Source organism: Canis aureus, chromosome 29 (assembly GCF_053574225.1).
Source record: "Canis aureus isolate CA01 chromosome 29, VMU_Caureus_v.1.0, whole genome shotgun sequence".
NCBI classification, from domain to species: Eukaryota; Metazoa; Chordata; class Mammalia; order Carnivora; family Canidae; genus Canis; species Canis aureus.
In genome coordinates, this window is record NC_135639.1 from 6,870,422 (window position 1) to 6,897,694 (window position 27,273).

Here is a 27,273-nt window from a genome sequence, read left to right on the forward strand (position 1 = left end):
GCCTTCACGTCCCTATTGTGGTCCCATCGCTAAGGGTCACTGCCCTCTCACATTGAACAGTGATAGGGGCCTCAGTCTGCAGCAGGAGGGGAGAGTAGATTGAAACAGGTCTTGCATGAGGAGTGGACCCACGGACCTTCGGGTCATGAGGGGCTCCCCTGGGAGCCTCCTTCCTTTCCAAAGGGGAGCTCTTCCTTTCTCTTAAGAGAAAGCTTACGGCTTTTGTTTCTGTGGGTCCCTCCTGTAGCCCCCACCACCCATGGCAGGACAGGATGGGCATTTTAAAGCCTCGATGACCCAAATGTGAGGCAGAGCAGAGAATCCAGATGGGGTTCAGGTCGGCCCCAAGTGGTAACACGAGCTGGTGTGACACATTAAAGCTGAGATGTACGAAGTAGCGTGCGAAGTAACACACGGAGCAAGTGCAGTCAGTGGGCCTTTTCCGTGGAGGATGCGGCAGGTGGGAGGGTGGGAGAGCCAAGGCTGAGCTGCCGTGTACTCCCCTCACTGCAGTTTGGATGCTGGAGGGCAGGGCACAGGAGCTCTTGGGAAAGACACTGAAGTTGAGGCAGGACAGGTCCTTCTGGAATGAGCCAGGACAGAGCCTCGCGGGCCCACTGCTGCACCAACCTTTGTAGAGCTTGGTCTGGCTCTTCGCAGATTTCCCAGGTTTCCATCTCATTCCGGCTCAGAAAAGTAATCTTACTTAACTGTATACCTAATAGTAACTTTCATAGGCCTGACTTCCTGTAGAAGGAACTAGAAATCCAGGAGAAGTTCCTTCTAGGCCATGTGTCCTGAACTGTCTGTTCCCATCTGTAGGCAGCCCCAGGACATGGCCTGGCTGATGCTCCCCCAGATTTTTGGGTGCTGCTGTCCCCTCCTGTGTGGGCGGGGTGCTCGCGAGTGCATGCCCCATGACTCCCCAAAGGTGGGTGGAACACACTTGCCACGGGATGTGGAATAGCTTCGCCCAGGTGATGGCACAGGCGAAAAATAGGAGCCTTTCACCCCGACCTGATGCATTCACCCACCGTGGCCAAGGCCCTCAGTGGGACCCCTGCTTGGGCCCGAGGTTGCCTGTGTAGGAGCTGTGGTGATTTTACGCTAAGTCCTTCCTGTGCCTTCGTGCATCCTCCTGAAAGTTCTAAATCGTGACGGGTCTGCGTGGCACTCTGGTGCGTTGTGCTGCCCTCGAGTATGCACGGAAACGGGGGTCTGTGGATTCGTAGCCTTTCCGCGGCTCATGGTTGTGTGTTTTTTGTTGTTGTTTTTTTGTTTGTTTTTGAAGGTTTTATTTATTTGACGGAGACCGAGCCCAAGCAGGGGGAGCAGCGGGAGGGAGAGGGAGAAGCAGGCTCCCAGCTAAGCACGAACCCTATGGGGGACTCGATCCCAGGACCCCTGGATCATGACCCGAGCGGAAGGCAGACACCCAACCGAGCCACCCAGGTGCCCTCTGGGGCTCTGGCTTTTAAAAGTACTTCTTTTCACCTCCAAGTAACAGAGGGCCCCGGCTTTCAACATCCTGGCAGTCTTCCAAACCTTTTTTCATGTTCTCGATCTGCTGCTACTAAGTCGTCCCTGTCGGCTTGGGCCATCGCAGGCTCTCCTGAATTTGTCACCTCCTCTGTGAAGCCTTCTAAAAGGGCAGAGTTGTCTGTTCTCTTTTTAGTTTCACTATGAAGTATCTTAAAGTAAAAATCTAACCCCCCAGGTAAAATGTTACCTTGTTAGTATATTTTTCTTCAGACCTTCCTTTAAAAACAAGAAGTCTCTTTACACTCTGCTCAATTTCACCTCCCCAACAGCTTTTCTTTCCCTCCTTCCTTTCCAAAGGGGAGCTCTTCCTATTGTTACATAGTCAACCCCTGAACTACTTGGGGACCCCCCCCCCGCCCCGTGCAGTCAAATCCACATAGAACTTTTGAGTCCCCCCCAAACTTAATTACCAATAACCTATGATTGACTAGAAGCCTTAATAATGATATAAACAGTCGATTGACACGTTTCGTATGTTACTTGTATTATGGGCTGTATTCTTATAATAAAGCAAGCTTGAAAAAAGTAAGAAAATCATCAGAGAAAATAACGTTTACAGGACTGTACTCTGTTGGAAAAAATCCACGTATAAGTGGACCCGCACACTTTACTCACTCCCATGTCATCCAAGAGTCAGATGTGTGTATAATTTCCCCACGTTTTTGGAAACGCATCATTTATATGTATCCATATACATTCAGTTGTCTGTTGTGTAAGTGCTGGAAACAGGAATGAAATGGGAGCCTGTGACCTACTAGGACAAGCAGTACTAGACTGAGGATATAGATTCTGTTATACAGTTAGTTAAATATTTGATTTTTTTTTCAGCTATGGTCCACACCTGGAGAAATTTAGATATGAATCACATGGGATCAAGACATTTAACACTGAAGAGACTTGGAGATGGTCAGGGTATGAAACAGCCTGGCAGCTGGAGCAGAAAGGTGTTACAGAAGATATCTAGGAGATGGGTTTTGAAGGGTGCACAGGAGTTAGCTAGGCAAGCTCTGGCCTCCTGAAAATTTCAGGATAGTTACTAGGTATGGTAAATCATACCCTGATTATAGAGGTCCCCCTTTTTCCGGCTAGTTGTACAGAACCGTGCCGGCCCTTGACTCAGTTCTAGTTTTATTGTGGGATCTGGCTGATGTTGGAGCACCCAGATCCTCTGCTATGTTGTGCTGAATAGAGAACACAAATAGGTTCTTTTGAATGGGTAGTGGATGGACTTAGGAGGCCCAGTGGTTCCTTTCTCTGACTGGCTGTGTTATTGAGCAGGTTATGCCACAGGATTGGTTATGCTAAGAGATGACCCCATTGTTTTAAAGGAGGAGAAAGTGAGGCACCTGGGTGTCTTGGTTGAACATCTGACTCTTGACCTTGGCTCAGGTCTTGATCTCAGGGTCGTGAAATCAGACCCCTCGTTGGATTCCATGCTAGTTGTGGAACCTACTTTAAAAAAAAATTAAAGGAGGAAAAAGTATATTAAGAAACTCTTAGCACACACAAACTCTAGCTTCCCAAGACTCGAATGGTTTGAAAGTAGAATGTAGCCGGGAAGCTGGTTTCCGTGATATCATACCCTTTTTGAAATATTAATCAACCATCTGAATCCTGATTGATTATAAGATGGGCTTGGGAATGGTCAGGGTTGGCTGCAACAGTTCATTTCCAGGACGCGTAGCTCTCCTTTCTCACGGGACTTGAGAAATACTACCTTGAAACATGGATAGTCAGGTTGCATGACAAGTGCAGTGTTGCAATCCTGTCTGTTCTTCATGGGAAAGTCACCGAAGAGGCACTTGGACACACTCGTCCGGGTGCTTGCCTGTGCTGCCTGCCCCAGGAGTACCTTCCCCACCTGCCCCTCTTATGACTCCGTGCATATAGGAAGTGGTTCAGATAAGCGATGGTACCGCAATAGATTTCCTCTTCGTCCCTTGTATAGTAAAATAAATGTGAGTGCTGTTTAATGCATCACCTCATTTCATATTGCATTTGCCAAGAAAGTGCAATTTTATTGAACATTAGGATTGAATTCTTAACTGAGTAATCAATTTCAGTAGTAAGTTAAAATGCCTTCTATTAATGGACAACTGCAACCGTTAATCAGAGTTACAGTGGATTAACAGTTGTCAGCATTTATGCTAATAGCACTTATAAACCATGGGCTTATGAATTGCACTTTATACTTCCATATTTCTCAAACAGTTGGTAATACTTTTTGCTTGCAGGTATTGATTGTGTTGTCCTTTGCTTGCTACTTGGAGATGTAAAGAGATGTAAATGACATTTTCACGGTGATGACACAATATCACCTTCTGGTCTTGCACACTTGGCTTTGTGTCAAAATAGATGGAAAGGGTTCATTTGTTCTGGTGCTCTACTGTTTAATTTGATCTGGTGTGTGACTAAAGCAAGACAAATAGTATTTTTAATGAAACCATTTAATAACCTCTGGTAGCTTAGAATCGAAGGCATTGGAAAAATGCAATTAAGGAATGGCTAGATGTAAACAACAGGAAAAAAAAAAATCACTGCTTCAGCTCCACTGACCCAATTCATTGTACTTTCAGACTTTCATCGCCTTAAATGGTTTTGAACCAATGAAGCTGGATTCCCTTACGAAGACGGACAGCCCATCGTGTGAACTATAGTTTGTGGACAGATTTATATTGGTGAGTTATTATAAAATATCTCCAGGTAAAAGCTCAGGTTTTTTAAAACCCCTCTGGAATGCGTTTTCAATTAGTTGATGACTATGGATTGCCAGCAGGCTCTGGATGTTTCATTGCGATGTCTAATAGCAGGATCCTATTGATTGTCTTTCAATTAATTGCATCTGGTATTTTCATTTATCAAAAGCAAAATACATGTAATTAACTCTGAAGCAATATAGTTCAGTGTAAAGTGATTGTTTCTGCTGTCGCTGCTTCTACAGAGATAAGTCAACGGAAATTATACTACTAGGAAACTCAAGGCAGAATGGAAGTCGTGTTAGGACTTCTCGACGTATTAATTACAAAGAATAAAAATGAATTAGGGAAATAGTCTCATGCCACCCCAAAGACGCGTGAGTAAAAAGGTAGATGGATGTCTTTAGAAAGAAAGCAGTTTGCTGATGAAGGCATAGCTCTAATGAGCTTAGATTTTTAGAGTTACCAACCTCTAGAAATGTCTTGAACATGAAATGATTTTTTTCTGGTGCATTTGACTGGGGGTGTGGGTGTGTGCAGAAGAGAGCATTCAGTTTTGCCTGTGCTCGCTCCGGAGTGTGGCTGAGAAAATCTCGATCAATGGTAGTTCAATTCTTTACCCAGAGCAAGGTTTGGAGGTCCAGGGTCTAGTCACAACACGCCACTTGCCATTTTTCACAAAACCTGCATCTTACTCAAAGTCTCAAAATGGCAACTTCTCAGAAGTGATTGATGTTTCTCTTGCTGGAAAAAAATGTTTTCTCCTTGAGCTAACAGCGTCATTTAAAAGCAAGAAAAAGAGTGAGAGCAAATTTTCTCGGTGTCCTTTCTGTCAAACCCCTGGGCGTGTTGCCCGAAGTGTTAGGGATAGCATCAAGCCTCTGGTTCGGGGAATGGGCAGGTGTACCCCTGTGGGCTTGGCCCAGCTTCCTCGGAGCTGGGCTCTGTTAGAGACCTCTAGGGCAGTATTCCTCTATAAGCACCAGTGGGTGGGAGGTTGAACACAACCACAGCCTGAACCTAACGAGCAGGGAGGGTTGTAGCCCAGGGAAGGGTCTCCCTGTGTGTTTCCCCATCCACCTATGGGATAGAGTCAGGAGGAGATCCTGATGTGAGATGACCTGGGACCTGGGCCTGCTTGCCAGCAGTTACCTCTTCCAGGCATTTGGAGGTCGTAGGTGTGAATTCAGTAGTTGGACTACGATGATCCCCAAGATCCCCCTGTCTTTTATGACTAAACTTGGTGTGGACGTCTGGAAGCCACTCCCGAGAGTGACCCAAGAGGGCTTGCCTGACCAAAGGCCATAGTAGAGTATATAGTTCAGAGGACTGCTTATCAGAAGAGACTCCATAGTCTTGGAACAATTCCAAGAATCTCAGCATCAGGGAGGACGAGAGACTAGAAATACCGAACATTCTTTGGGGGAAATGAGTATATTTATTATTAAGTCATGATAGCCACTCTGAACTGTAGACACTGAGTTTTGCCTTTGGGGCCAATGTTAATTCCTTTCTTTCACCCATTCTTCTAAGAGAAACTTTTAAGATCCTGTCTGCTGGATTCTCAGGCAGAGATGATGTTACAAAATCTTTGTGGGCCTGGGGTTCCTGGGGTGTTGGTTTCAGTATCGGGTGCTGGGGCTAAAGACGGTTTCGGGGTCACGGTAATAGTGATGCAAATCCATTGGACTTGCACGGGTGTCCAGTTCCATATCCAACCATTGGCAGTGCCTTGTGCCAGGTGCTTCACTGCAAGGTGCTTGACCCTTACCTGTTGGCTGCGAGAGCGGAGCGGAGCGGGGTGGGTGGGGGCAACATCTCCATTAGATAGCCAAAACTTGAGCATAACACCTAGTACGTTTTGTAGACACCACAGGGTTGGAAAACTATTTCCTCTAAAGATAAGAATGTGGGAATTCATTGTAAAAGATGAAAGGGACTTTAAAAAATATCAAAAATGTTGTTGAGTAACAGCATTTTCATTTGACTTCGCCTGATAGTTGAACCATGGCAGGCTCCTGTTTATTGATGGTCTTGACCTCCAAGAGAAGAACGGTTAGCATTGCATCTGTATCAGAATGCGATTGCAACACGGTTCCTGATAACACATTTTTCCTGAGAACTGAGCGTGCTCAGACATTAGCCTGATATATCAGCTCGTTCCCACTTCTGTGTTTGGGGCATAATTTGGGGAAATGCATTTTGATAACATCTTGGAGGAGCTCGAGATGTTTGGTAGCACACTGAAGTTGACCATAGCTGGAGCATGGCTGTTGTGCCGGGAGGATGCTCTCCGTGTCTAGAACCAAGCCCTGTTGGCCTGGTGCCCCCAGCCCCAAGTATCTGGCAGTGGAGTTTACCTTTGCCCCAACCACCCTCACAAGTACAGGGTGGAGTCCCACACGTCTCTAGGGGCATGTGTTCACTCTTGGAACTCTTCTCTATGGCTTGTCACTATGCCCAGTAGATTGTAAACCTCCCCCCCCCCCCCCGCCTTTTTTTTTTTTCTTTCTTTCTTTTTTTTTTTTTTTTTTTTTTTTTGGCACCTCCCCAGTCAGCCCCACCTGTGGTCTATACATAGCAACATAAGAGGGACAGCTTGCCTTGCAGCCTGAGGAAAGACCACGTGTTGATTTCAACCCGGTAACTCACCTGCTGAGGTCTCTGGTCTAGACAGATCTTGTTTAATGTGGGCAGAGGAGAAGGAAGTTAGATGTTTTGCACAAAATCTCATGAAAAGCCACAGCCTCAGAATGGCAAACCTCTGAGGCTCTAGAACCATTTGTACGTCCTTTTTGACCTTCATATTTTTGAGTACGTCCTCACTTAAGAGCATTATGTGCTTCTTAATTCTAGACTTCATTATTTTGGTTTATGACCTTTTAAAAATAAATTTCAAATGAAACCTTTCAGTTTTCTTCCTGCAGAGTCTCATTTTGTTATTATGAGTGAATAATGGCATGCGAAGTTTTTGTATCTTGCATTTTTGTTGTGGTTTTGCTCTTCGTCCTGTGTGTTGTTGTTTGTTAAAATGACTACGCGGAGTGCCCTCTGGTTTGCCGATTTCTCCTAGAACCGGACCGTTTGTTCTCCGTCGGTTCAGATGGATCATTGTTGCTCTGGTGCTGTTTTGTTATTAAGCGTTAACATTTGCAGCAGCGCCCAGTTACCTCGCGATTGCAACAAAGGTGGTTAGGGAAGAATAAGCGTCCTTTTTGTTGAATGTCTACAAATAAGTGGAAATGCAAATCAAAGCTCGTTGTCTTTATTCTGTAAGATGATGGCTGGGTAGCGGTGGCTGTGGTTTGGCAAAGACGTGGCAACGTATCCAGCTGCTTGCACCCAGAGAAGCTTGTGCACAGTGTTATTTTGACAGAGCATAATAATAACGATGTGAAAGCTCAACCCCTTTCATAAGCTCCCCACCCCCGGGAAGGCGGCAAGCTGAGGTCTCCAGGGGACCGGTGACGGATGTGCCTGGCGGGTGGGGAGAGCCTCACCCAAGCCTGCCGTGGGCACCAGGCTGTGCTGGCCATCTGCGGAGTGGCTTCAGTGGGCCAGCAGGGTTCCGTGAAGCCCTTTGCCTGGTCTTTGGGGCCTCTGCCCTGTTTCTGCCAAGACCGATTTCCTTCCTGAAAAACAGAAGGGTAAGTATTGCCCTACTCTATAAAACCAGCAGCTACACTGTGGGGTGGCCGTGTTGGTCCTGGCACTGTGGCCTCCGGGGTCCTCCTGAGCTCTCAGCCTGCACTGGGGACGTGTGATCCTCCTCCAGTTTTTTGGTCAGAGGCAAGACTGCCAACATCGGAAACCACAAATCAGAGAAGGCTTCGCAGGGCCTTCTATCTGCAGGGGAACTCTCTCTAGATGAGAAACAGCCAGGAGGCTGAGCTGGGGGGTGGGAAGATGCTGCTGGAGCTCCAGCCAGCTCTGTGGAGAAGGGAGGAGGGCCCCAGCTGGGCTCTGGGTTCTTGGGTCTTGTTTGGATTTTATTTCCTGAGCCGCAGATCCAAGCTCACTCGGGAGCCGTTCTCTGGGAGCTGTTGATCCATCCGGGCCTGTTCTTTCCTCCCGAGAACCTCAAAATCCTAGTGTGGCTTCTGCGTAGAAGCCCGAGATCTGTTTCTGTTCTCAAGAGTTTCTTCTTGTCTGCCCCACACGGGTCAAGCCTCCAGCCCCCGGCTCGTCCTGGTGGGTTTGTTTCCAGCTGTCGGTACCGTTGCCCACCTCCCACTCCTCAGGACTGCTGGTTCCAATCACGGCCAGTTGGCCAAGCCAGGGAGGCGCGGAACGAAACACAGGGTCTTAATTTTCTCTCTGTCATCGTGTGTCCAGAGTAAGCAAGCTTGTCTGTACTTCCCGGGGTTCCCGGCCAGGGTGGGCCTCTGCCGAGTTGTGCTCCCGCTGGGGGGGGGGGCCAGCTGCTGGGGAGCGATGGTTCCCTGTGACCCTCTCCCCTGCTGGCGCAGGAGTTGTGACCCCGCGGAACCCCATCTACGTGTCGTGCTGGGAAACATGGATGTGTGGCCCCCCTGCCTTTCCAAGATCCCTCTTGTATTAAAGTGAGGAACTTGATGGTCCGATCTCTTTGCCAGCACATGGGACCTATGAGAGGATAGGGCTGGAGACCCTGACCATGTGGCCCAAGCTCTGGCTTCCCCGTGTCCCCCTGAAACGCTGCAGTAGTGTGATGTGCTTTGCCAGCAGCATCTCAGGACCCCGTTGTCGTTGGTGACAACTCCTGGGGCCCCTGGTCTCCGATACGTTCCTCTTCTCTAGCGTGTGACCAGCCTGTCCCTCCCCAGCACATGGTCCACATGGAGTGGGGGCTGAGCGTGGCCGCGGTGCAGGGCTCGTGTGCGCAGAGCAAGCCCCTGCGCGAACAGCTGTCTGGATGCCCAGACAAGCCCCAGACAGAGGCTCTCCTACCCCTGGTCTCTCCCAGTGGACGGCGGGGAACAGTAGCCCACGTTCTGGGACATCCAGAGGCGATTGGCAGCAGACAGATCCATGACGTTTCCCGAGGCTTGGGGAGTGTTTGGAGATTATAGGGAGGAGCTGAAGGAGGTGATGGCCTGCAGGGTTAGAGCCCTGCTGGTCTGAGGAGATGATACTTTATGTTGACGATTAACAGCAGAGGGAAAGGTGGTTTTTTTTGTTTTTCTTTTTTTTGAATTTTTGTGTAGGGCATGTGTGTTGCCACCGTTACTACGACTTCTAGAATGCATTAGACCAGTACCTTTATTTAACGTGGTCTGAGTTATAACTAGTTCCTGCCGTGCCCCCAACAAGGATTTTATGGAGGGACACACGCTGCCTCCCCAGGTTCAAGTGTGATCTGGTGTGACTTTAAATTTAGCCTCTGCTCCCCCTGCTACAGATGCTAATGAAACACTCCACATACAGCCCGTGTGACACCGAAAGAGCCCTGGTATTTTCAGAGTCTGTCATAATCCAGTTTCTGGATCCTGATTTAAGCATTTTCTGAAGTGAGGTTTTGGGTAATGGCTGGAGAATCCAGTTCTCCTTGGGCCTATTGCCTGAGGTTCCTAGCTAGCTCCCAGCAGAGTACCTTTGCTAGATTGATTGGTCCGTCCATCCATCCATCCAATCAAAGCCATGCCCACCTCCCCCTCATCTCCTTTTGGCAACTTGGCCACTCCTACCTGGTCCTGTGCTATTAAAAATAAAGTCTTGGTTCACCTGAGTGCATTTGCAATTCATTTTTTTCTGCATAACAGTTAAGATCATTTCCCTAGAGTTGCCCCAGTTAAGGATAAATAGGAGATTTTGAAAGAAAATGCTATGTAATTTGTTGGTTTTTGGGTGGGGGCCATGGTTATACATGAGGATGTGTACCATGAGTGGGGTCCTGTGCAGGGGGGCTGAAATGAGCACTTTCCTAGACTTCTCAGAAGCAGCCTGACCAGTGACATTTATACATATTTTATTATGTGGGTTCTTGAGGCATGGGGAGCAAACAAATCAATTTCTCAGCAGTATACTATTTAAAAGAACTGCCACCAGCCTATGGGGTGAGTTGGAGAGGGCCGTTAAAATTAATCCCATATGGCCAAAAGATAGAACGTTAGGGGGGAAAAGTTAGTGTGCAAGGGTAAGCACCCAAACCGTGCATGAGGAGCAGCTCTGAGCATCTGATCGCCGTGTTTAATTTCCACTTCTTCATAAATGTGCACTCACGACAGTGGCTCCCACAAAGGATCCCGATCTTTTCTCCATGCGGACAGGATCGGGTGTCCCCGCATGAGCTTCTAATTGCTCCGTGTGGAGTGGGCCTGGATTTATCGGACTGTGTCGTGCTCCCTCTTCATGGGGGAGATTTGCAGAAAAGGAGTCTTGGTGGTAAAGCTGTCTGGTTCCTGTGCCTTGTAACCCAACACGTTTTCTGTGATCGCCTCCCCTCTTCCGGTTCAGCTATACATTGTTTAACTCAAAGGAAACCTTTGTTGGCCTGGACAGGGTGTAACCTGCAACTCCTTGAAAAATTCAGCCGGAGCAGGGCAGCGCGGGCTATCGGTTTCCATGGGGCGCGGGGTGAGGCCGTTCAGATGGCTGCTGCTTTGGCTCTCTCTTCCCGGGGCAACTTGGGACGAGGGCATGGCAGTTGAGGGTCACGGGACTGCCCCTCCAGTGCTGGCAGCCTCTGTGCACTGAACATTTGTGTCCGTTTCCACTGTCCGGGAACTCAGGACTGGGAGGCTCTGTGTTCTGGGAGATCTAGACCCAGTCACGCTGCCCTTCACCCCTTGGCCTCCTGTGCGCCTCTTAATAGGATCACCTGCTGGGACTGGCTTTGCTGGATCCTCGTGTGGGTTCCCTGAGTGCAGGAGGTGACCTGTTATCGGGTCCCTGAGTGCAGGAGGTGACCTGTTATCTGGGTTCCCTGAGTGCAGGAGGTGACCTGTTATCTGCTGTGAGCCCTTTAGTCATTGTGAGTGCAGATTTTCCCTGGGATTTTAATCTCTGATGATGCCAACCCTTCAGACTCTTATCAGGTGAAAGAAGATCATAAAGGTTAAGGAGCAGTGCTCTAATTATGTGGAACCTTCCAGAGTTGACGATCGCAAGCTTCCTGAGGTAGAAGCCTTGTGCCCTGCCCCTGTCACCTTTATTTCTCCATACACAGACCACATGTAACAGATTCAGCAGGACTGTTTATTGAACGAATGGATCCCAGGCTGCGATGGGGTCAGGGGTGTGGAATGGCTGGGCGTACGCAGCAAAACCCATCCCAGCATCTGTCTGGAAGGCAGGGTTAGCTTGGGAGTGTTTTCTGCAGACAGAAGGCCAACCAGCATGGTACGCTACCTGTCCAGGGGGAGGTATATGTGTTCCTGAGATAACAGAGCCGTGTTCCCAAGCTCTCTGAGGCAGGAAGGCAAAGGCATGCCTTGCCCTCCCCTACATGAAGGTAGGGTGGGGAGTCTGAATTCAGTGTGGCTTGCGGATCCAGCTGCACCCTGCTGTCCTCTGGGGTGCTGTGCTTGCAGTAGCCTCATTGGCAAGAGGGCTTGCAGGTCCAGTTTCCATGACCAAGTCTGAGCAGGGGACTCAGGACAGCAAGAAGGCCCAACTGTCTCCCAGAGCTTGGTGGCCCCGAGTCCCTTGGGACCGAAGGACAGATGGCCTGGGTATCAAATTCCTCCAGGGACCCAGCGTGGTGGCCGCCTGCTTTGCCTCCTTTGGAGATTTGCAAGCCAGTATTTTCCTGCATGTGGAACTGACACCCCTGGCCCCACAGTTGTTGAAAACCTTCGAGAGTCCTGGCTTTTCATAATTCGGTCAAAACTCCCTGCTACTTCCTAATTACAGCAGAAGATGACCTCTAAACCGCGACGTAGGATCGCAACTTCCTCTAGGAAGGAGGATTCATATTGATTTGTACTCTGATCTCCCACGGGCTTAAGTGGCAGCACCGCAGAGGCCTGTTTAAGGCCGGAAAGCCTTCTGCCTGTGTGTTTAAACAGAGCAGATTGATGCAGCGTTCGACTTGGCCAGGAAGCAGCCCAGCTCTTTAGCATGGAGCTCCATCGTAGCAGCCGCTCCCTCCAGCAGCCTGATGGCTTTGGCACCTCTTCCGCATGTTTGTACGGGGAAGGTAAAGAAAGAGTCCAGTTACAGAGGCAAAGACTTGGCCAGGGCCCTGGTGATGGATGGTGGGGGCAGGGGTGGGAGGGTCCTGTGGGCAGGGCCAGGAAATGCTTGCAGGGCCACCTGATGGCCTTGACTTTGGGCAGACAGGAGCCTCCTGTGCAGAGTGCCTCAGGTTCCCCCTCTGTCAAATGGGGGTGAATAGTGGTGCTTAATCTCAAGAGTTTGGGTGTTCAGGGAAACTCACTGAGGAGGGCTTAGCCAGGTACCTGGTCCACAGTAAGGGTTTCGTGGGGATGACTGATCCTATACCCTCCTCATTATTTGCAGCTTTGGAAATGAGCTAGCCATGCTATGGCTTGAGGGGTAGCTCTGGGGACTTCCCCATGGCCAGAGAACACATACTCGTGGTCTAGGTTACTTGGACATTTAGATGAAAGGTGGCTAGAACACTAGACTTCTCGCATGTGACTTTTCTGTCGTTGTTGCCTCCTGGGACTTTGGAAGTAAGGCGTACCTCCCCATCCAGTCAGCCTCGCAGTGACGTTTCTTCTTCAAGGGCTGAAGGGTTTAGGGTTCTCTGAAGTCTTTCCCACATATGCACATTGGATTTGAGTTCTTATTTTTGCGAGGGTGAGCCGATCTGAGCCACAGGGAGAGAGAGGTGTTGGAGTCAAGGTTCTGTGCCCAGATGTGACCAGCAACCTGGAGACCCATTTAGTAATGTGGTTTATCACTGGGAACGGGTCATCACTCTCCTGTCAGTGGCCCAAGGTCTCTGCGATTTGCCTGTACGTCAAGCGTGACCGAACATGGAGTGTGAAGCCAGCGGCGGTGGGTCAGTCGTGGAGAGGGCCGGCATCCAGAGCCTTGCTGGGAATGGCCCATGAGCACGACGGCCTCTTCCCACGAAAGGCTGTTCGATTCAGGTCACCAGGTTTGGACTCCTGCATTTTATGGCAAAGTCTGAAAATGCAGATTTGTAGCAACCAATGTTAATGAATTCAGACTGTTTGAATTTCACACTGAATAATGGCTGGAATTATCAGAGCCAGGGGCTTATGAGATCCTTGGATCGTTGTAATCTTTTCTCAAGATTCAATTGATAGCATGATGTAATATCACATTACTTTTATTAACAGTCCTGGTCATAAAAGAAACACACCTATTAGGATAGGAGAATTGAGTAAAAATAGTGGTAATAACAAGACAATTTGGAATATGTAATATATTCAGTAAATTTCAAAATGCCGCATCTCATTTGAAATGTAATGTTGTGCCCATAGATATTGAACGCAATACCTCTGTACCCTAGGGCTTCCTCTTTTCTACATTAAAAATATTCTATTTAAATGCAGATTTTGATTTGCAATCTAGGAAGAAAATTCAGAAAGTATGGGAAGAAGGACAACTCTGCATCTATTATCAATTTTGGTTCTGTATTATTCTTGCTCTTACTCTGCTGTGCTTTTCTCTCACACCCTCTTCTCCCCCAGAAGGTAGTTTCTAAACGTACAAGTAAGGAAAAGGCACAGAGTTTCAGAGGATGATCCTGTTGTTACACTTTGGTCTGTCTGAGAACACTCTGCAGCTTACACCTTCCCTGGCCAAGTGGAAGAAACAACAAAGGCCCCCAGGTTGCTTGACAGGGGGCAGGAGCCTGGGAATTTCTCCTTCTGAACTGAGCCAGTGGCCACAGGAGGGTCTGTTAATACTTACCTGTGTTGGTAGCATTGAAGCGGTTTTCATTTCAGAATCTACTGCTGCTGCTTCTGTGGGTGCGTGTGCGCGTGCGTGCACGGAAGTGTATTTATTTCTGTTGCTTTTTCACCTAGAATCGAGTACCTTCCCTGGAAAACCCGCGGGACAGCCTATTGCTGGATGTGAATGTCGGGAAGATGTTAGGGCTGCCCTTCTCAGCACAGAAGTGACTTGTTTGATGTCGAGCTTCGGGTACCAAAGAAATGGATTTATAGCTTTTGACATTCTACTCTTAGAATTAATTAGGTGGCTAATCATTATAAATACCATTTACTTTTCCTGTTGTCTGCATTTAATAGAGCATCTTCTGCTATATGCACTTGTCAGTTTCAAACTGAGAGTTGTGTTTGGGCTTTTATGATCTGCCAAGGGAAAATGAAAGTAAATTCTTTATAATATGCTAATTGATCTATTTGGGAATTTTTAGATATAGACAACATCTGTGCTTGCCAGTAACATAGTTAATAGCTTCCGTTCTTCAACATAGGAGAAGGTTTTCACGGTCTGTATGTGACCTTGCTGAGAGACATACTGTGTCTTCTCCAGGGCTTGGCGGTATGGAATTTGCGGGGCTTTTCTCCGTGCTTTGGAACTAGGCCTGAGCCTTTGTAGAATCCTATTTTGAGGGTGCCTCTGGCTGGAGTGTGTTGGTATTGGTCCTGGGAAGAATCCAGAATGGTTGGCCTTGATCTCGGGGCCCCCATCACTCACATACCTCTGTCCTAGATCAGACCGGCTAGAGGGAGCAATTCAGAGCAAGTGACTTTGGGCCCGAGGAGTCCTCAGAACCCACTTCTGTCCTTAGTTTTGCTTCTCCTTGGGCAGTGGTTTTGGTAATTCAGGAGCCTTTATATATATAAACACACCTGTTGATAGTTTGCAGAGCCAGGAAGTGCTGTCTTTCCCTGTTGGAGAGTGAGAAGCTGTGCCTTTCCACGCTGCCTGTAGGAGGAGGAGATGGTTTCTCCAGTGAGCCCAAGTCCTGGGACTTCAGGCTTATAAGTTGTCGGCTTTTCCTTGCCTTGGAAGGCAGAGCTGAAAGTGACTTTATTTGGGGGCCAGAATGGCCCAGCACTGGTGACAACTGAAAAGGAAGCCGTGTGAGCGGCATCCTGAGCATGCCCATCACTCTCAAGCACATGGTCCCTAAGTACGTGGCTGGTCCTACGAGGGCTGCAGGGGCCGAGATATCCTTATTTATTCTCAGGATTTTAATGTATAACGGAGGCTAATTGACTTCTCTTGGGACTTGGCAGGAGCAGATGTGGGATTTGAACCCCGAGTCCAGGACTGCTCTGAACACCTAGCCTGTTGTGTACCATCAGTGTCTTCCCAGACTGTTCAGACATTGGGTATAAAAAGGTTTGACTTTGGATGTTCCTGATTTGCTGTTGATTTGATAGCCGTTCTACAATCTCTGTACACCCCCAGGTTTACAGACAAACCATCTCTAAGAAGGGGTCTCCCATTGGGCTAATAGCTCACAGGCAGGTGAGCACGTTGACTTTCCTGTGTGGGATTTGGTGCTCTGATCCCTGACAGACTAAGCCTACCGAGGGGATTGGCCCCAGACAAGGACAAGCCCCTTGGACTTGGCAGTAGCTGGGACCCCAGGCTGGACCAGTGTGGCAGGGTGGCTCAGACCCCAGCACGTCTGTCTGTCTGCCTGTGTCTCTCTTCAGCAGAAGCAGACCACAAGCTGGCTCACCAGAGCTGTGGAGGTGCTGCTGGGGTGTGGGCCGAGGCAGGGGAGAGGCTGGACCGGAGACTCTTGTAGCCCTTCCTCCTGCCCCACTCACTCCCCAGCTTAACTACGAGCTGTTAAACACGAAGATGCCAACTAAGTGATGTGTTGCGAGCCAAGCCTATCCAGGTGCCCTGCTCCGTCCTGTGTATTCTCCTGTCTCCGCCCCTAGTGGTGGCGTGTGGAAGCTCCCTTACCTGCATGGGTAAGGCTCAGGCTTTGCCCAAGCTTCCGTGGCTGAACAACACCGCCTGCTTCCCACCGGTCCAGTGATGATGGCTGAGACCATCTCACTGCAGTTGAAGGCACCTGCATGGTGGGTCCTTCGGATGGTGATCCTTGACTGTTGCCACTGCGCTGTCATTTTTGGCCTCTCTTCCCTTTTGTTTGCACCCGGACCCTTGGGCAAAAGATAATCCCTACAAAGGACCAACTCTTGAATCCCTCCGAGAGTTGTCCGCATGTCTGACCTATTCCCTCTGGCTGAACATGAATACTCACCTGCACGTATGTCTACATGCATACACACAAAGGGATGTGGACCCCACTTGTGGCTTGTGTGCCCCCGGGGACACCTGTAGCTGGACCATCAGGCGAGGGATTCCTTGGACCCCTGTCCTCACCTGGCTGCTCACCCTTGCTGCCTCTCGGGATGGGCTTTGACACATGCAGCCTCTTCTTAGCCTCCATGGCCCAGAGCTGAGGCCTTAGACAAACCGCCGTCCGTCCTCACTGTTGGCTGAAACGTTTATAGAAATGGAGCGGAGGGGAATAATTGTACGTACGGCACTGCCGCCTTCTCATTTCCCCCAGGTTGATGAGTGGGGGCAGTTTAATTTGAGACTAGTAAATTTTGTAATTGGATTTAAAAGAGGAAAACGAGTGGCCCCGGTTTACGCGTTACCTTTACCATGGTGGCAATGGGGGACGCTCTCATCAAGTATGGATCAGATTATTTTATTATGCCAACATTAATATTGGGAGCACACACATAATCTAGAGTCAGCAGGTTCACACACTACTATCTCATTAAATTTTCAGGCAAAAGCTGCAAAAATTAATTGGAGGCGTGTAATAGTTTAGAATGTGAGCCGGCTTATGGTAATATAAATTATATGAAGAGAAGACAGTTTTATATACTGAGAGAGAGAAAACTGGTTTACTTTAATGAGAAGAGGCAGAAATGTAGAGCTATTTTTTCATTACAGATGCACTCTAAAGTGTTTGGACTTAGTTGATGAATAGAGTTAATTCGCTGCTGTGGTTCCTATAATTCATGTTGCACAGTTTAATGACTTCTAGATAAAAACAGGATTGAAATGTTAATTTCTCTGAAGAAATTGGGGCACTCTTGTATATCAGGCTTTCCCCCCTATTAAACCACTAGTTAATTTCACTAAACAAGTCTCTTGGAGATATTTCATGCTACATAGACTTTTGTATTTCTTACCTGGGTTAGCTTCCTTTCTTTTTTTTTAAACCTTAATGTATATGATTGTCTCAGATGAGAGGATTTGTCAGGCAGAGCTGTGATAAGTTGAACTAGCAGAGGGGTCTCTCTACAGTGAGCTCTGTAAACAACCACATGCCTTAATCTAATGGCCTAATCTAGTGGCTAATAATTTTTTTTTCCCTTTGCTCTTTATTTGGCTTACGAGTTTGGGTGTGTGGATCTGTTCCTGCTTTTGAGCTGGGAAGTCAGCGGTATTGATCAGTCACTATTGGCTTCCTAAGTCTTTGGTCTCCAATCATACAGGAAATTTTATCATTACTATATATATATAACTTTTCATTTTTGTTTGCTTTTCCACTTCTCTAACTCTGGGCTTGTTTTTTTTTTTTTTTTAACCCGTAGTGCAGATTCAAATCTGGGTTCAGTGTCTTTCTCTCTAATCTACTCTCAGAAGAAAAAAAAGGAAGGGCAGGAAATATCAACCGTAGTAATGAAAAGTTAACTAATAGTGGTGCTGTGTAATTAAGGAATGTTCAGATGTTCTTATTTATTCCTGAGTTTGTTGTTATGATAACCTTGGTTTGGTGTTTTTGTTTGTTTTTACATTGGGGACCAAGAACAAAGTCTCAAGTATTTACAGGGGAAGGAAAGAAGTGACCCACCTCTTTGTTTGTTCCCCTGGTTCACCTCTGGGTGGCTGTTCCAAGGGCTTCCAGGAAAAGACTCCATGAAGACCTGAGGGACCTGACCAGACTGACCTTTAACTTCCTGGGGGATGCAGAGATCCCTGCTCCCCCCACCTGGTTAGTGACCATTAGGCTCAGCCAACACTACATCTTGAGAGTTGGGACATTGGATGCCAGGTACTGGTTTTAGGGTCTTGTCCATGAAACTTGGCTTTCCGGGACCGTCCATCCCTCTCATTGCCTGTGTCACTTAGGGACCTTCTTACATGGAGCGATTTGGTACTTACTCTGAGATCTTGTTGGTAGGTGTGCAGCTGGTACAGAGCCGTGGGTGGCACGGCTGGGAAATGTGAGGACCCCCGCCCCTTCTAAACGCCCACCCAGGCTGCTCCCTTCCTCGGGTTGCCAGATGATCTCTGGGAGTCTCCGTTTCTGTGGCAGCAGCACTGGGCCGTGGGCTGGGCACTGGGTCAGATGGTCTTCTGGCCCCAAATGCTGGGCATACCGAGGTCTCATCTGTGGGGTGGCAGGGCTCACTCTCCATCATCTCTGCTCTCTTGGTGCACTTAGTTGACTCCATTGTTTGCCTCCAACAGTCCCTTCCACCTCACTGAAGTCTCTTCTGTCCCATGTTGGTGACAGATGAAACTTGTGTGTACTCGACCCCAGCTTATTTCTTAGCATCCTTAGTCCTTTGAATCTCTGTGGCTTTGGTTTAGGATTCCCTAAAAGGGAGTTCCTCAGCCTGGCACCGTTGATCTTTTAGAGCAGATCATTCCATGTTGTGAGGCTGTCCTGTGCATCGGAGGATCTTTCTCCGTAGCCCTGGCTTCTGTGCACCCGCCCTCCCTGCCCCCATGTGACAACCAAAAATGTGTCCAGACATTATGAATTGTACCTTGGGCCAGGGGAGGGTGTGTGTGTGTGTGTGTGTCCCCTGTTTGAGATCACTTCCTTAAAGGGTGGATGTTTACTCCAGCATGTGGTTGCATTATGCTTGAGCCTCGAGGACTGAGCCCGGGGAGGCCTTGAACTCCCCACCCTGCCCAGGGCGCGTACTCCACACCTGTGCCCTCATGTGCTTGTCCCCTTCGGTCCCATCCAGCGAGTCAGGGCCCAGTGTGCAGGCGGCTGCTTCAGCAGACGGAAGGGGCCTGGCACAGACAGGTGGGCTCCTGCCTCACACTCGGCTCCATTAGACTCACACAGGGTGCTCGTGACTGTACATCTGACAGGCAGATTTATTTGTCGTCTTGTCTTGGTGACCTGTAGGGATGGCTTCACTGCTCGTGTGCCACTGATGCTGGGCCGTCTGAAGTTGGGACAGAGCATCCCTTGGTCCCCACCAATTGAAGTCTTATCAGCACTAGGCATAACTTACCGCCTGCTTTTCCCTGTTTCTGTAACTTTTAATTGAAACCATTTAGTTACCACCCCTGCTGCTAGGAATCTGGGGACAATTAGGAGAGTCCCATCTGTCCTTTGAACCACGTTATATTGCCTTTTTCTCGCTATCTCAAGAAGACGGCGGATTGTAACAGCGACTGTCTCTGCTTCCCACTGGATGGCTGCTCTCTCGCTTGAATGAGTTACGGCAACTCTTTAATTCAATTATTTTCTCCAGTGCAGGCTTCGAGATGATTTAGCTGAATCAGAGGCCCGGGTTTTCCGATGCCAAGCCGTGCCTCGACGCCGGCTGTGGGTGGATTGTAAAGTTTTCACATAGAGTGAGGGGTGTGTCCTGTGCCCCCCCCCCCCCCCCAGCCTCCTGGCACAAGCCCCTGTTCACCATCTCAAAACATAGATTGGAAATGGCAGATGCCATGGGCTTTGCCAGTCTTTCCCCCAGGCAAGGAATTATCTGTCCGGTGCTATTAGGTCAGTGAATTCCTACCCAGCTGTGTCTGAAAGAAGGGAGGGTGGCGGGGGGAGCAGGGCGGCCTGGGTGCCGGTCAGGAAGGTCATTTATAAATCTATAAATGTGCTAAACAGCCCACTCTCCTGCTTTGCTATTCAACTTTGAATTAAACAACGTGTCATGAGTGGGAGGTGTATCTTACAATGATTTTAACCAATTTGCTTTCTAATGTGGAAAATCTGCCGAAAATAGGACCCACTGAAGTGGTTTGTCCCATATACGGGAGGGGTGGAGGGCATGCCCTCGAGGGTGGTGGCGTGCGGGGTGAGGAGGGACGATTCGGGCGTGAGCCTTTCAGGTGGGAACTGGGATACTGAGCCTGCATTCTGTTGTCCCTGTGGGCCCCAGGTTCCCGTGGGTGTGTCCTCCCCAGGTCACAGGGTACATGCAGCGAAGACTCCCTTTTCCAACACATCTAGGGTGTTTTGAACCCAATTAGAAGTACACAGTGTGGGCAGCCCAGGTGGCTCAGTGGTTTAGCGCCTGCCTTCTGCCCAGGGCCTGATCCTGGAGACCTGGGATCGAGTCCCATGTCAGGCTCCCTGCAGGGAGCCTGTTCATCCTTCTGCCTGTGTCTCTGCCTCTCTCTCTCTCTCTCTCTCTCTCTCAATAATAAAAAAATAAAATCTTTGGGGGGGGGAGGGGAGTACACAGTGCTTGCTGAGAAGGCAGGCAAGGTGAAGGCCCTGGCCCATACAGTCTGTCCAGCGGCAGGTGGGGCAGAGAGAGACGGGAACAGAGACACTGAGCTAGCTTCTGGGGCCCGGGAGTGCCTGGGTGACTGGCGTGTGCAGCGCCACCATATCTGGGTGCCCACCCATACTGCATCGTCGTGGTCAGGTCAGGCTGAGCCTGGCTGAGCTGGGCTGCACACTGCCTTTAAACTGCCACCTGTCTGTCCCGAAGGCGGACTGTGATCCTGGGGCCTCCGCCAGTGCCCCTGGCATGAGCATCTCACTGAGGGGCACTCTTCATGTAAAGGTGGATGTATTTTCAGTGCCCTGACTCACAAACAGAGGCCACCACCTGCATCTGGCGCTTAAAGGAAAAGCAGCAGTCTCTTCCGACATGTGCTTATCCAGAGGCTGGGCGCCTGCCACTCAAGGGGTCACCACGTCTGCTCTACTCCAGGGACCTGACTCTAGAACCAAACCCAGTAGATGGGGAGACCGCTGCGTGCACATGCGCATTGATGTGTCCATGAGAGGAAGGTTAATAAGGTAGTGTCAGAGGTTGTCAGAATCTTCAGACATGGAAACCAGTGTCGGCCTTCTAAAATAGCACACGTGCCCTTTGACCTAGTAATCTCCCTTCCCCACCTGGTGCCAAAAAAAAGCCTTATTCCATCAAGATGTTTCATCGTGGTGTTATTTAATGGCATAAAAGATGCCTCAAGCATCCAACAGTGGGAAAATAGCTAATTCTTTTAAAAACGATGCCTTCACAGTTTGAAATAACATAAATAGAAGGCTTGTCTCAGAGTGGGAAGATTTAATATTGAATGTACATTTGCAAATTAAAACCATAGAAAATACTCATGGGAAATCTGATGAATATTTCATACCGGTTATCTTTAATTGGTAGAGTTTGGGTGATTCCCCCCCCCCTTTTCCCCATGCCCCATCCCAGGGTTCTGTAATGAATAAATGTTGTTGTTTTTTAATAGGGGAAAAAAGTGCTGGTCATCTGTTTCCAGAAGGATCCTCCGCTTGGGAAGGTGGGGGCAGTGCAATGCAAGATTTATGGAGGCAGAGCTGACTCTCAAGATGCTGTGTTCTTTCTCCTTATATTTCTTAGAAGATGCAAGCATGTGTGAACATACAGAGGTTTTGTGTTGGCTTACCAAAAAAGAATCCTACCCCGCTTGCAGCCCCATTTGCTACGACACACCATGCCTAGCGCTCTCTACCCTTCAGCAGCCCTGTCCCGTATCGCCCTCTGATCGTCTTTAGGGCATGTGTGCAGATACAGGGGTTTGTCCGTGGGGTCTGTGTACCTGCTAGGTTTTAGGTTTTTGTAGGTTGCCCCCACGCCCACTCCTTTTTAAACTGTCTTTCGTGGCAGAGCAGTGTATGCTGGCTTCCTGCTGCCATTAGGGCTGTGTGGCCTTGGGGAATGGCTGGCCCTCTCTGTGCCTGTTCTCTCCTTAAACACAGAGACAGCAGTCCAATTCTGTAGGCTTCTTACGGACGCGGTGAGTTAATGCTTGTAAATTGAGCGAGCCAGCACCTGGAGACCCACCTTCCTATGTGTGCTGGTTTCATGTGTTGTTGTTCACATCATCCTGGTCTTTGTCACCATCCGCTCTGTGCTTGTAATCACATAAACGCATGTGATACTTTAAGCATATTATTCAGTTCACGTTACATATTCTTTGCCTTTAGCTGCCCAAATACATGATCCCTCCATATCCTTTCCCTCCAGTACACGCCTCTGATAAATTTCTGTTGTGAAGGGAAAATTGTGTTCTGTTTGTGCCCGCCCCCCCCCCCCCCCCGCCCACACAAGCAGATGCTGTCTGTCTGTAGCAGGCAGGGTTTTGGTTGGATCTTCAAGGACTGTTGCATCGGAGCTGCCCCCCTGGGACAAGTTCATTAACGAGGCTGCTGAGCCCCCCCAGGTGTCCCACCAGCAGAGCAAATGCAGAGGTGGGGCCCAGCCAGAAGTGTTTACAGGGCTGACTGGGGGGCGGGGGGCGGAGAGGTTCATGAAAAGCAGACCCACAGGCCAAGAGAATTTTCCTCTGATTCCATCTCACACAGCAAGGCATTCCCCTGAACAACCAGACGGCAAGTAGTGGTTTCTTTTTTTGACAAGGCATTTATTAAGCGCCTGCTGTATGTCAGGGGTGGACCTAGGACTCTGTGCAGGTCAGTCTGGGAGGCTGCCAGGCTCCATCCTGCTTTGAGACCTTTGCTTCCCCTGCTCCTCTGTCCGGAGGTTCTTGGAGTTTCCATCGGCTCCCCCAGGGCGTGGTGGGCCCGTTTCTCTGCGGTGCCTGGTGCCTACGCTTTGCATCGATTCGGAAGAGGGAAGCAGACGAAGCAGTGGCCAGAATAGTTCCAGGGTGTCTGTCTGTTGGTGGATGACTGGTTCTGGATTGACCGAACTGTCTTGTGTTAACTCCCTGCTCGACCAGGGCCCTCCCCGGGTCAGGCCTCTATGGCTCCAGTTCACCCTTCCCCAGATGTGGTCAGCCCGCACAGAGTAATTTCACCAATTCTCTTGGCATTTTTGTTATCCTGATTTAATGTTTTTTTTTGTTGTTGTTGTTTTGTTTTTTTTCCCTGCTTCGACCTCTGATTTGTCAGAAACCCCCAATGTTTAAAAACAAAAATCCCATTAGTACTGTTTGTTTGCCTTTTAATACTCCGGTAAAGACAAAAGTCATTTTTATTCTGGTTCTAAAGTTTGTGTCAAGAACAAATGTTTTTTAAAGTTAAAAAAAACGTTTTGCAGCCTAGTATCAGGCTCAGAAATAATTCTGTGTGGGTCTCTGCTTCTTTGAGGCTTACGTGATAAATACGCTTTGTGGGAGCTCTCATTCATATCCCATTGAACGTTTGGGGGAAGGTATTAGAAACACCACTTTCTAGGCTCCGCTACCGATTTTATATATCCGCAGCCAGGCTGTGAGACTAAAAAGGTTTATTTGCTATTTTATCCCATGGATAATTTTGCTTCATGGAGTTTGGAGTTGACCGCTGACCTCTAGGATCAGGTGTGAGAGCAGAGCCAGGGGCTTCTCGTCGGGGGCATTTCCTGAAGGTGGATGGGCTGACACAGCAGTGAGAGGTGGGAATTATGAGGGATGCCAGCTGCTCCCTAATTTTATATTTTAAAGAAATTCACCATAGTTGGCCTTATAAAGGACTCTCGATTTCTAGCATTCAGAAATCGTAATTTCTAGGAGAGAGACATTTTCAGATGCTTTTACCTCATTGCATGAAGTTGCGAAGGTAACAGGCAGCAGAGAATAAGTCCTGTGGTTATCCGGGTGATTTAGGCTCTTTACCGTGTTGATTGATGAACAGTGCTCCAACCCTGGTTGGCTTATTTTGCCATGATTGAGGAGCAGGCGCTAGCAAAGCATGTCCTTAAATGGCACACCCGTTACCAGAAGTGGCCACGTCAGTGCTGCTGGTCACCTGTTGAGTGGTAAAGATACACCATTGCCGTATTTTAACTCTTCCTTTTTGGGTCGTAGGTTTTCATGTGCCACTGCTCACCTGTGCAAGTCTTGCCTTCCCTTCCCCTTACCCCTTTTTTCCGTAACCAGTAACACCGACCCCCATGTCTCACCAACTTTTTATTCCCATCAACTTTTTTTTTTTTTTTAAGATTTTATTTATTTATTCATGAGAGGCACAGAGAGGCAGAGACATAGAGAGCCGAATGTCGGACTTGATCACCAGACCCTGGGATCACACCCTGGGCCAAAGGCAGCTCAACCGCTGAGCCATCCAGGCGTCCCTCCCATCAACTTTCTATTCCATTTATCTTGGTTCTTTTGTTACTTCTGCTTGCTGACAGATGTACTGTTCTGTGAGCTTCTTGAGAGACTTGGCCGCAGCCAACACACCAGTAGGTGCTGATCACGTTTGGATAGAAATTAGTGTGGCTTGTAGCCCTCATTAGACAGAAGGGCAGGAGACCACGAGGCGAGTTCTCAGTGGGCTCTGAAGAGCTCATGGAAGCCAAGTTGAGAATGGGGGCAGGGAGGGCCTTGTGGGGACCTGGGGCTTTTGAGGGAAGGGGAAAATCAGCTGCCCTCAGACCTCTGTCAGTCAAAGGAGGGAGGCAAGGCAGCTTGTTCTAGAGAGAAGACAGGAAGCATAGAGTTTTTGCAATAAAGAATTTTAAAAATAGCGCAAGTTGCCCAACCATGAGTCGGACCACCTGTGTCCTAGAGGACAGGGCCCTGTGCCAGCATAAGGGGTGGCTGCACGATGTGAGAGTTTGCTCTGCAGCGTCCTAAGGTCTGTGCTCAGACACATCTGAATGGTCCAGCACACTCCTAGACACGGGATCCTCCCTGGTTAGTGAAACAGAAAGACTCCAGAGGAAAATATAAAAGGGGGATGCAAGTTCTCTGGTGATGGGCTAATGAAACTATTATTTTTTAAAAGATTTTATTTATTCATGAGAGACAGAGGGAGAAGTAGGCTCCCTGCGGGGAGCCCGGTGTGGCCTCCATCCCAGAACCCTGGGATCACGCCCTGAGCCAAAGGCAGACGCTCAACTGCTGAGCCACCCAGGTGTCCCATGGACTAACGGAATTATAAAACTAGTTGGCTGGGGGATCCTCTAGCAGACAGACTCACCCTTTATGGGCTGGTAGGACATCCCCTGTTGTGCATGGACATTCCATGGCTAGGGGTTTTTTCTTCCTTTTTATGTGTTGGAAGGGCCCACCGACCCTCAAGGGCAGATGCTTCTGCCCTTAACAAGGGATTGCAAAAAACAAAAAACAAAACAAAAAAAAAAAAACAAGGGATTGCCCAGGCCAGTCTTCTCACAGTTGAGATTGGGGCTGGCCCACTCTTGCTCTTAACAGACTCAGTTGTTTTCTCATTCAAAAAGTGTGTGTGTGCACACCCACGTGTACGTGTGCATAACAGGACTGTTCTGGACTCAGCGGGTATGATGGAGAAGCTGTCACTGGCCTTTTATTCCTGAAGAGGAGACGCGCCCCCCCCCCCCCCCCCGATTGTTTTCTTGGGAGGTGTGTGTCAAGTTGGGAATACGTTGAGTCACCACTTGGCTGGGAGTGTTGAGCAGGTTTCAGGGACCCAGAGGAGGTGACCAGCCGTGAGGTGAGGTCTAGGCCTAGGCCAAGGGAGCAGCTACTGCAGAGCCCCCAGGGCAACAACCCATGAGGCTGTGGCCACAGGAAGGGGGGGAAGCAGTGAGCTAGGAGCCTTTGGCCATCCTACCATGTCCTGATTTTTAACCCTAACGGCAATGGGAGCCATTTGGAGAGATTCAGAGATAATGTGATAGGATCAGATTTAAATTCCAGAAAAAGAGCCAAGCCCTGGGCGTCTCTGGACGACGGCTTAGAAAGGGGCACGAGTGGAAGCCAGGAGCAGCCGCAAGGTGGACCCCCACGCAGAGCTTCCTACCTTGTACCTTAGCCCCGCGCCCTTAGCCGAGAAGGCCGGTGCTGTCCAGGAGGCGGCCGGTGTGCAGCGGCCAGGAGCGGACCTCCCCGAGGCTTCCCGCTCAGCGGTGCGCACCCCCGGGGTACTTCGGGGCCCTTGGCCTGGTGTCCGAGGGAAAGCTACCAGCCCTGCCTGGACTGCGATGGAAACGGTCTCCGGTTAATGGGATCTCAGAAACAACTAAATCCTCCACCGAGCACTTTCCTGTCGCTCCTGGTGCACACGGGGGTAGCCCCCCTCACCATCTGTCCCCACGGCCTCTGTCGCTGTCACTAAAGAGGCAGGCGCGTACAGGGAGGAGCCGGGCCCCGGCTGTGATGACTTTGTCTACTGTCTTTTCAGCAGCAGAAATTGCCGTCGGGGCAGCGTGGGAATCTTAGAAGAGGGAGCTTTCCCTGATATAATTACGCTCTTAGTGAAAACGTTGGCGCCTTTTCTCCGCTTCCCCCCCTTAGCCACTAAAATAAAACTTTATCTTGGAGCTCGGCAGCTGTTTGCAGCCTGCCTCGTGTGTGCTCCTGATGAAGTGGCATCGCAGGCGGGGTGGTGGGGATGGGGGCTAGCAGGGCAGTGCCGCCGTGGTCCAATGGGGGCCGGGGCGGGTCCCGGGCAGAGACCCGGGCTGCTGGAGCAGTTCCAGGCCGGGTTGTCTTTGGATTTTGCCCAGTGAGCTGTTGCTAGGGAGAGGGCTTTGTTTGCATAGAGCTGGGGGCATGTTCAAGGGAAGTGCACTTCTGCAAAGATTTGCTGACGTGGCCAAGACGGAACCCTCCAGGCTTGTGCGTCCAGCCCCGATGGTAGCAGGTGGCTAAGTCCGCACCTGTAGGGGCGCGCTGGCAGCCATCGGGAGATGTTTCTCTCGGGCTCACGAGGCGCATTGGCGGGAAGGAGCCCTGGTCCTGCCACAAGGCAAGGAAGGGAGGGGGTGACAGGTGGGAGGGTGGCGAGCTGGGGCTGCTTCTTGGGCCGGGCTGGGACCTGCCCTGTGTTTGCTGGACCCACCTCTGCCAGAGGACGAAGGGTGGCAGGGAGGGGGTTGCTTTTGAGACCTTGACTGGCTGGGACATGCTGTAGGGCTGGGGTTGTTATTTGGAACCTGGAGTCTGAACTTGTGCTTGGGCCTTGGGGCTGGGGAGGTGGCTTTGGGAACCACTCCCAGCAGCCTCCCCTCCTGGAGAGGAGAGGCTTAGCGGTAGG

General features: G+C 49.5%; 1 protein-coding gene across 8 annotated transcripts in view; it reads left to right on the forward strand.

Moving 5' to 3' along the window:
* Positions 1 to 27,273, forward strand: part of CTBP2 (C-terminal binding protein 2) — a 157,399-nt gene that overhangs the window by 44,711 nt on the left and 85,415 nt on the right. For all 8 annotated transcript variants that reach the window (XM_077877269.1, XM_077877272.1, XM_077877271.1 and 5 more), the window contains one exon: positions 4,119 to 4,220. The gene's annotated coding sequence lies outside the window, so the exon portion shown is untranslated. The remainder of the gene's footprint in view (positions 1 to 4,118; positions 4,221 to 27,273) is intronic.